Consider the following 9359-nt stretch of genomic DNA (forward strand, 5'->3'; position numbering starts at 1 on the left):
GGGTAGTCGCTGTGTATGAGGTGCATTGGGAGGGAAACGAACCTAGATCTCCCACATAATGTTGTTGTAGATGTCCACACATTGGTTCTGACTCATACTTATCCATGTACAACAGAATGAAATACTGCCCAGTCCTGCATCCATGCCGTCAGTCCATCTCGTTGAAGGTCTTTACTTTTACACTGACCCTGAACTTTGCCAAGTATGATGTCTTTCTTCAGGGACTGGTCTCTTCTGATGATATGTCAAAATTGCCTAGCTGTACTTCTTCCAGATAGATGTTTTCATTCTTCTGGCAGTCCACGGTATAGTCAAATTCTTTGCCAACACTTTAAAGAGGTCTTTTGCAGCACAATTGCCCCATTGTTTAATTTATTGACTGCTGCCTCCATGGGTGTTGATAGTGGATACAAGTAAAATGAAATCCTTGACAGGTTCAATCTTTTCTCCATTTATCATGATGTTGCTTATTGATCTAATTGTGAGGATTTTTTGTTTTCTATCTGTTGAGGTGTAATCCATATTGGAGGCTGTAATCTTTGATCTTCATCATTAAGTGCTTCAATTCTTCATTTTCAGCAAGCAAGGTGGTGACATCTACATATCAAAGGTTGTTATTGAGCTTTCCTCCAATCCTAATGCTTCATTCTTCTTTATAGAGAATTTATATTTTCTTCATTTGCTTTATTTGCTCTTCATACAGATTGAATAATGTGGTGAAAGGGTACAACCCTGACATACACCTTTCCTGGTTTTAAACCAGGCAGTGTACCCTTGTTCTATTTAAATGACTGTCTCTTGTCTAGACTAATTCTGCATTAGCACAATTATCAAGTTTTCTTTAATTCCCATTCTTTGCAATATTGTCCATAATTTGTTGTGATCCACACAGTTGAATGCCTTTGAATAGTCAATAAAACACAGGTAAACACACAAATGACCGAAAACCAGATGAGTTGTAGTAGGATATCATACAGGAAGAACCCAAAAGGATAATAAAAAGGGAAGAAAGAAAGATAGAAAGAACAAAAGAAACAAGGGGCCAAAATGGATTACCAGAAGAGACTGAAACTTGCTCTAGAATGTAAAGAAGTTAAAGGAAGAAATGATGAAGTAAAATAATTGAACAGATTTCAAAGGGCAGCTTAAGAACATAAAGTATTATAATGTAATGTGCAAAAATCTGGAGTTAGATAACCAAAAGAGATCAACTTTCAGCCATTTTAGGAAGTGTTGTTGTTGTTGTTGTTAAGTGCCTTTGAGTGGATTCCAACCCATAGCAACCCTGTATAAGGTTGCCAAGGAGCGACTGGTGAGCTTGAACCACCAGCCTTGCAGTTCAAATGACTTTGCAGTCTGACTCATTAGCCCACAGCATCACACCGGGACTCCATTTTTAGGAGGTAGCAGGCTTTCTGCTCCTGTAAAGATTTACAGCCTCAGAAACTCTATGCCAGGTCGCTATGAGTCAGAACCAACTTCACGGCACGCTACTACCACCACCACCATATGATGAATGGCATTAAAGGAAGATGTCCAAGCTGCACTGAAGGCATTGGTGAAAAACAAACCTCTAGGAATTGACAGAATATCAAGTGCAATGTATCAACAGATACATGCAATGCTGGAAGCACCCACCCATCTATGCCAATAAATTTGGAAGTCCTGGCTACACAATTGGAAGGGATCCATACATGTGCACATTTCAAAAAAAAGGTGATGTAATAAAATGTGGAAATAATTGAGTAAATCATTAATATTATATGTAAATAAAAATTTGCTGAAGATAGTTCAAAAATGGTTGCAGCACTACATCAACAGGGACCTGCCAAAAATTCAAGTCGTATTTGAAAGAACAAGGGCTGAAAGCAGAAAATACCAAATGACATTTAGCTGTGTTTTAGTGATTATGCAAACACATTTGACTTTGTGTATTATAACAAATTATGGATATTAAAAAAAAAAGGAATTCCAGAGCACTTAAATATGCTCATATGGAACTTGTACATAGATCAAGAGGCAATATTTTGAATAGAACAAGGGGATATTGAATGGTTTAAAATTAGGGAAGGTGTGTGCCTGGGTTTTATATCCTTTTACCCTGATTTTTCTATCTTAACATGGAGCAAATAATCCAAGAAGCAGGACTCTATGACAAAGAGCAAGACATCAGGATTGGAAGAGAGCTCATTAACAAACTGAAAATATGCAGATGACACAACCTTATTTGCTGAAAGCAAAGAGGACTTGAAGTACATACTGATGAAGATCAAAGACTAAATAAAACCTTCATATGAATTGCATCTCAACATAAAGAATATAAAAATTTTCAAATTGTATCAACAAACAACATTATTATAAACTGAGAAAAGATTGAAACTATTAAGGATTTCATTTTTCTTGGATCCACTATCCACACTGGTGAAAGCAGCATTAGGAAATCAAACAACTTATCGCATTGGACAAATATGCTGCAAAAGACCTCTTTAAAATGTTCAAAAGCAAAGATATCACTTTGAAGACTACGGTGCGCTTGACCCAAATATTTTCATTCTACTCATATGCATTCAAAAGATGGACAATGAATAAGACTAGAAAAGAATAGATACCTTAGAATTACAGTGTCGATGAATAATAGTGAATATGCTACAGACTGCCAGAAGAAGAGACAAATCTGTCTTGGAAGAAGTACAGCCAGAATGGTCCTTAGAAGTGAGGATGGTGAGCCTTTATCTCAGGTACTTTGGGTATGTTATCAGGAGGGACTAGTACATGGAGAATGGACACCATACTTGGTAAAGTGAAAGGTCAGCAAAAAAGAGAAAGACCTCCGAGGAGATGAATTGACACAGTGGCTGCAACAATTTGCTCAAACATAGGAAAGATTTGAGAGGCTGGTGCAGGTTTGAGGAATGTTTCATTCTGTTGTACACAAGATTTCTATGAATCAGGACAGACTCAAGGCACTTAAAAACACTAAAATCAATCAGACACCAGCACTGATGTCTCTTTTTCCATGTCCTCTTTGAATTCAGTTTTAATTTCTGACAGCTCCCTGTCAGTGTACGGCTGCATCTGCTTTTGAATTATATTCACCAAAATTTTATTCCCGCATGAAAGGTAAGAATTCTTCCTTCCATTGAACCACCACTGTCCTCTCTCCATAGAGTAGTCTGCTCAAAAGGTGGCACCTTCTAAGCCTTGTTTTGCCCTTTTGTATCTAGATCTTGGAGATACAGAAATATATACAGAAATATTGCTTATTTATTTAAAAAAGGATATATAATACCCATTGAGTGGATGTGAATTCAAATGGTCCCCTATTGATTGACATTTGAGTTATTTCCAGGCTTTTGCTGGTACAAATAATGCTGCATTGAATGGCTTTGTGCATATGCTATTTAAAAATTTTTTGCATTGTATCTTTGTACTGAAATAAGTATAATTTTTAGCGGTAGCCTCAGCGGAGTAAGATTATTTCAGTGGTCTAGTGTCTGGTCAATAATAAGCGCTATTTGCTAATCTAGTGCTGATGAATGGGACCAAAGTAGAAATCATATAGATAGTAGATACAGTCACAAGTCATTTATAGCTCAATTTCCCAAACACATCATACTCATTCCTGTCAATGGGTCTTTACTCTTCTACAATCCCCTACCCACAGAATGGTTTCCCTCCTCTATGCATTACAATTTAAATGCTTCATATCTTTATGTCTACATTTCCTCTGACCTTGGAAATTGTTTTAAGACTTCAAGTTTAAACTTTGAATATTTTGAGAGGTTTAAAAAACAAAAACCTGCTTAGGTATTGTTCTTGCCACAATTATGGTGTTGTTGTTGTTGTTAAGTGCTGGCCAGTCAGTTCCAACCCATAGAGACCTTGCAGTTCAAACTGCCTACCTTGCAGTTCAAACGGCTTTGCAGTCTGGCGCATTAACCACAGCGCCACACCAGGACTCTGTACCCTAATTGTGGAGTCCTGGTGTGGTGCTGTGGGCTAATGCGTCAGACTGCAAAGCTGTTTGAACTGCAAGGTCGATGGTTCAAGCTCACCAGCTGCTCCTTGGAAACCCAATACAGGGCCAAATACAGGGTCTCTGTGGGTCGGAATTGACTCTACGACACTTAGCAACAACAACAATTAGGGCAGGAGTATCTTGTGTTTTTTTTTTTTTTCTCATGGTCTAAACCCCAAAGCATGGTGTGGCACTGTAGGATAAGTACTGAACTGCTAACCACAAGGTCAGCAGTTTCAATCCACCTGCTGCTTATCAGAAACCCTCTACAACATTGCTATGAGTTGGAACCAACTTGTTGGCACATTAACAACAACAATGGACCCCAAAGGATGAGTTTTATGTGAGCCAATTCCTTATCTGTAAATTGAGGAGAGTACGTTGAGTGATTTCTAAAGTCTTCTGTCTCCGACTTCTATGAATCTGAATAATTAACCAAATGTTTTCAACTTCCTCTGACCTTCTCTTTCATTTGTGCTACTTAGCAAGAGAGAAAAATGAGCTACAGGCATTTCCTATGCTGAGATTGTAATACTCAGGAGTTATCTCTAATTGAAAAGAAGCCATTTTTCATGTTAATCTGACCAAAAAGTAAAAATCCTCTTCTTGCTCTAGAAAATTTCATGTTTTAGAAAACATGTACTGATTAGATATTCCTTGAGTCTATACCTTTTCATATGATTATTTATTCAACAGATATTTATTGAGACTCTTGTATGAGTCAGACACCCTTGATTATTGACTTTGCTTCAATTATATAATTTTTAGCAGTAGTGTGAGCTCAAAATCTGTTTTCTTTTTGAAGTTTCTAATTATAAATACAAACAATTCTCAGAAGATAACCTTCAAAATAAGAAATACAAGTGACTTTCTTGATTAAAATATGAACCAGATTTATCATATTTCCTAAGTAGGTACAAGCAACTTAGTGGTTAGAGTTGAGTTAATGGAGCCACAAAATTAAAAGAAAAAAAAAAAAAAACTGACTTAGAGTTGCTTTTTATTTTATTTTTTGCTAAGTGAAGATATTAAAAAGAGACAACTGCTACATAAAATAAGGAACATTTTAATATTAAGAAAAAAGTGAGAAGGAAATAAGGGAAAATCTTTTACAATGACTATTAATTTAGTGTCATGAAATACTCCTTTTTTTCTTATAAATTATATTTATTTTATTCTTGTTGAGAAATATACACAGCAAAACATACACTGATTTCAGTTTCTACATGCACAATTTACTGACACTGACTGCACTCTTAGAGTTGTGCAACCATTCTTACCTTCCTGCTCTCTCAGGTTCCCAGCTAATCTTTCAAGTTGCTGTTGTCAATTTGACTCCAAACGGATAGCTCTTTTAAAAGTGCTTAATGCTCAAGGCAGACATTTTAAAAGACGAATTCTGGTAATATTTTTTATTTAAGCCTTAAAGATTATTACAGGCCAATAGTCTCAGGGGTACACCCACCTCCCATGGGTTCAGAAAATCTGTCTAGAGTTCATGAGAATTGAAATTATATTTTATATTTTCACCTTTTTTTAAATTAGGATTCTTCTATGGAGGTTTTAATCAAAATGTTCAGTAATGGTAACTGAACACCACCCAGTTCTTCTAGTTTATGGCAAAGCAGGCATTTGTTCATGGAGGCAATTAGCCTTATATTTCATTGTTGCTGTTCTTGTTAAGTGCTGTTGACTCATTTCTGACTCGCAGTGACCCTGTATAGGGTTCCCAAAGAGCAGCTAGAGAGTTTGAACCGCTGACCTTGTGGTTCAAACCGACTTTGTGGTCCAGTGCTTTATCCTACAGCACCACATCAGGACTCCATACATTCCACATCCTCCTCCTGTTCTGGACTCTCCTTCCTCTGTTGCTCTAAGTGACTAGAGACAATTGTTCTTTAGATGGCTGCTTGCAAGTGTTTAAGACCCCAGGCACTATGCAACAAACTAGAAGGTAGAACAGAAGCACTAAATATGTTGTTGGGCCAAATAACATGTCCAATCAAAGTATGACCCTAAACCTCCAAATCAAGGAGCTAAAGTTTCTTGATTATATTTGGTTGTACATGAACAGCCTCAGCTGCTGCTTCTTTGTCATTGTTGTAAATACATCTATCACACAACTTTTGCTAATTCATCTTTTTTACAGGTGCACACCAGACAAACCCACTAGCTGCTCCTCAGAAACCCTATACGAGGTCCCTGTGTCAGAACTGACTAAATGGCATTTAACAACAGCAAACAACGTTTTAGCAACAATTACAATAATCAAACTGCAAATTTCCCATCACTGTTAATTCCTTTTTTCCCACTCTGTCCAATCCCTGCTAAATACTAACAAACTTTTATCCCTATACATTAGCCTTTTCTTGTCTTTTTATATAAAGGAAGTCATATGATATCTGACCTTTTGTGATTGGATTATTTCATCGGCATAATGCCTTAAAGCTCCAGTCATACTGTAACCTGTATCAAGACTTCATTTCTCCTAGTGACTGAGAAGTATTCCATTATATGTATGTGCCACATTTTGTTTATCCATTCATCTGTTGATGGGCATTTAGGTTGTGTCCACCTATTGTGTATAGTGCTGCAGTGAACATTGGTGTACAGATCTCTTTTTGAAAACCTGCTTTCAAGTCTTTTGATTACATTACTTTGTCAGGTTACCCAATAAGCAAGATTAGCCTGGGCTAACTTGTGCTTGTTTACTAATCTTTATTGAATGATTTTAGTTTCTTCACCACATCAAAGATTCTGCTGCTAGGTAAGGCTGACATCTGTCTTTCTCCCAACTCCACAACCACCTTCTTACAGAATCAAAGCCTATTTTCACATTTATAATCCCTGACAGATGTGTAAGCACAAGTAAGCACATCTTCCCTGAGTGAAATTGCTAGATCAAATGGTGGTTCTATTTTTAGTATTTTGAGGAACTGCCTAGTTGTTTTCCAGAACGGCTATACCATTTTGCATATCCTCTGTGGTGGTGGTGGTGGTGGTGTGCCGTGGAGTTGGTTCCGATTTATAGACACCCTGAATAGGGTTTTCGAGGTTGTAAATCTTTACGGGAGCCGAAAGCCTCATCTTTCTCCCGTGGAACAGCTGGTAGTTTCAAACTGCTGACCTTGGGGTTAGCAGCCCAACTCGTAACCACTATGCTCCTTGCATACCCACTAGTAATAGACTAATAACTGTTCTGACTTATAGCAACCTTGTACAGGGTTTCTGAAAAATGACTGGTGGGTTTGAACTTCCATCCTTGCAGTTAGCAGTTCAGTGTTTATCCAACAGTCCAACTAATGGAGAAGTGTCCCAATTTCCCTACATTCTTGGCAACATTTGTTATTTTTCCATTTTCTCTGTATCTTAGCCATCCTAATGGTAGTAAAAATCGTATCTGATTGTGGTTTTGAGTTGCATCTCTGAAAACTAATAATGCAGAGCATTTTTCATGTGTTTGTGGCCATTTGAATGTCATCTTTAGTGAAATGTGTACTCAAATCCTTTGCTCATTTTGCAAGGGTGAGTCTATATTCTGGTTGTATTAAAACTTCTGTTGGCTGCTCTTTTCTTTCTTATCAGAGCTTTCTGTTCAAGGTCACTACATCTACACACAAAATTTGGATGAATACTTGAAGGAAGGTAAAAGTTTCTTTTAAAAAAAAATCTTTACTGGTGATGAGACATGGGTTCATCACTACTATGATCCTGAGAGTAAACGGCAGAGTATAGAATGGCCTTTTCATTGACCATGAAAAAGTTCAAAAGTCAACCATCAGCTGGAAAATTGATGCTTACAGATTTCTGGGGTTCTTAAGGGCCAGTATCGGAACACTATCAGAAAAAAGGTTCAATAATCAATAGTGCTCTTTACAGTGAGATGCTCACTGAAGAGCTGAAACCTAATCTTCAGATTAAAGGCAGAGGATTGCTATCCAAGGGCACTGTGATCTTGCATGACAGTGTACGTCCACACACCTCTACCCACACTATTGACACTCTTCAAAAGCTTCCTTTTGAGCCTGTGACTCCACCGTTCCATTCTCGGCTGTATTTTAGCCAACTGGCCACCCGTGCAGTCATGGATCTCACTACGAGAGTCCCTTGTCGCTGAGCCCTGACCTGGTGTCTACCCGCGGAGGCACTGAGTCAAGCTTAGGATGGCCGGCCTCGGGACCCTGGAGTTCATCGGACTCCAATGTTGCCGGGGTTTCCCCCCCACCCCCGACCACCTGGCTGCTCCACCAGCCTGGTGGAGGGCCGCACCTGCGCCTGGGTGCCTCCCCCTCCCCCAGGCTTGCTTCCCTGGCTCTGCGCCCAGGCCCTGAGCTGTCACCTTCAGCCACCTCACCGACTCACCCACCTCACCTCCTCCCGGTACAAGACTGAGTTGTGTGGGACCTTCTCAGAAAGTGGACGTTGCCGGTATGGAGCCAAGTGTCAGTTTGCCCATGGCACCAGTGAACTTCGACAGGCCAGCCGCCACCTCAAATACAAGTTGGAACTCTGCCACAAATTCTACCTTCAGGGTCGCTGCCCCTATGGGTCATGCTGCCACTTCATCCACAATCCCAGTGAGGACCTGGACACCCCCGGACACCCCCACATGCTGCGCCAGAGCATCAGCTTCTCCGGCCTGCCATCAGGCCGCCATCCATCACCACCACCAGCTGGCCTGTTAGGCCCTTCCCTTTCCTCATGTTCCTTCTCCCCGTCCTCCGCCACCACCACCTGGGGACCTTCCACTCTCACCCTCCTTTTCTCTGCTGCCCCTGGGACCCCTGTGCCCTGAGGAGACCCTATCCCAAGCTGTTGCCCCTCTTGTCGGAGAACCACCCCCAGCAGCCTCTGGGGGCCCTTGGCAGGCCTGGCTGGAAGTCCTTCTGCACACTCACTACCTGGGATCCGACCCTGATGACTATGCCAGTAGCAGCAGCAGCTCTGACTCACCCGTGTTCAAGACCCCAGCCACCTGTAGCCCACCCCCCGCCGACTCCCTATCTTTAATCGAATCTCCGTTTCTGAGTGACAAGTGCCTGCCTAGTACAAATCAGCGGGCTCACATGGACCCTAGGACTGTGGGAATCTGGATGGGTCAGGGGCTTAACTTAAAGTACCCATCCTCACCTTCCAAAATGTCCTTCCCTGGGGCGGGACCCCAGTGCAAATTGTTGACAGTGTTTTTGGTATGGGGAGATGAAGTGTTCTGGGTTCTTAAAGACAAGATGTAGCAAATTTGTTTTTTGCTACCCAAATCTGTTTCCTAGAATCTTACAGGCTGTGAATAATAGGCCCCCCTGCCCCCTCCCAAGATTTCCTAGACCTCGAGGCCCCAGCC

The 9359-nt window shown here is 40.4% G+C and overlaps 1 pseudogene; it reads left to right on the forward strand.

The window, feature by feature from the left end:
• The first annotated feature begins 1047 nt into the window (after positions 1-1047).
• On the forward strand, positions 1048-9050 carry LOC102841911 (annotated as a pseudogene).
• The last annotated feature ends 309 nt before the right edge of the window (positions 9051-9359 follow it).

The sequence above is a fragment of the Chrysochloris asiatica genome, unplaced genomic scaffold (genome assembly GCF_000296735.1).
Source record: "Chrysochloris asiatica unplaced genomic scaffold, ChrAsi1.0 scaffold00183, whole genome shotgun sequence".
Taxonomy (NCBI): Eukaryota; Metazoa; Chordata; class Mammalia; order Afrosoricida; family Chrysochloridae; genus Chrysochloris; species Chrysochloris asiatica.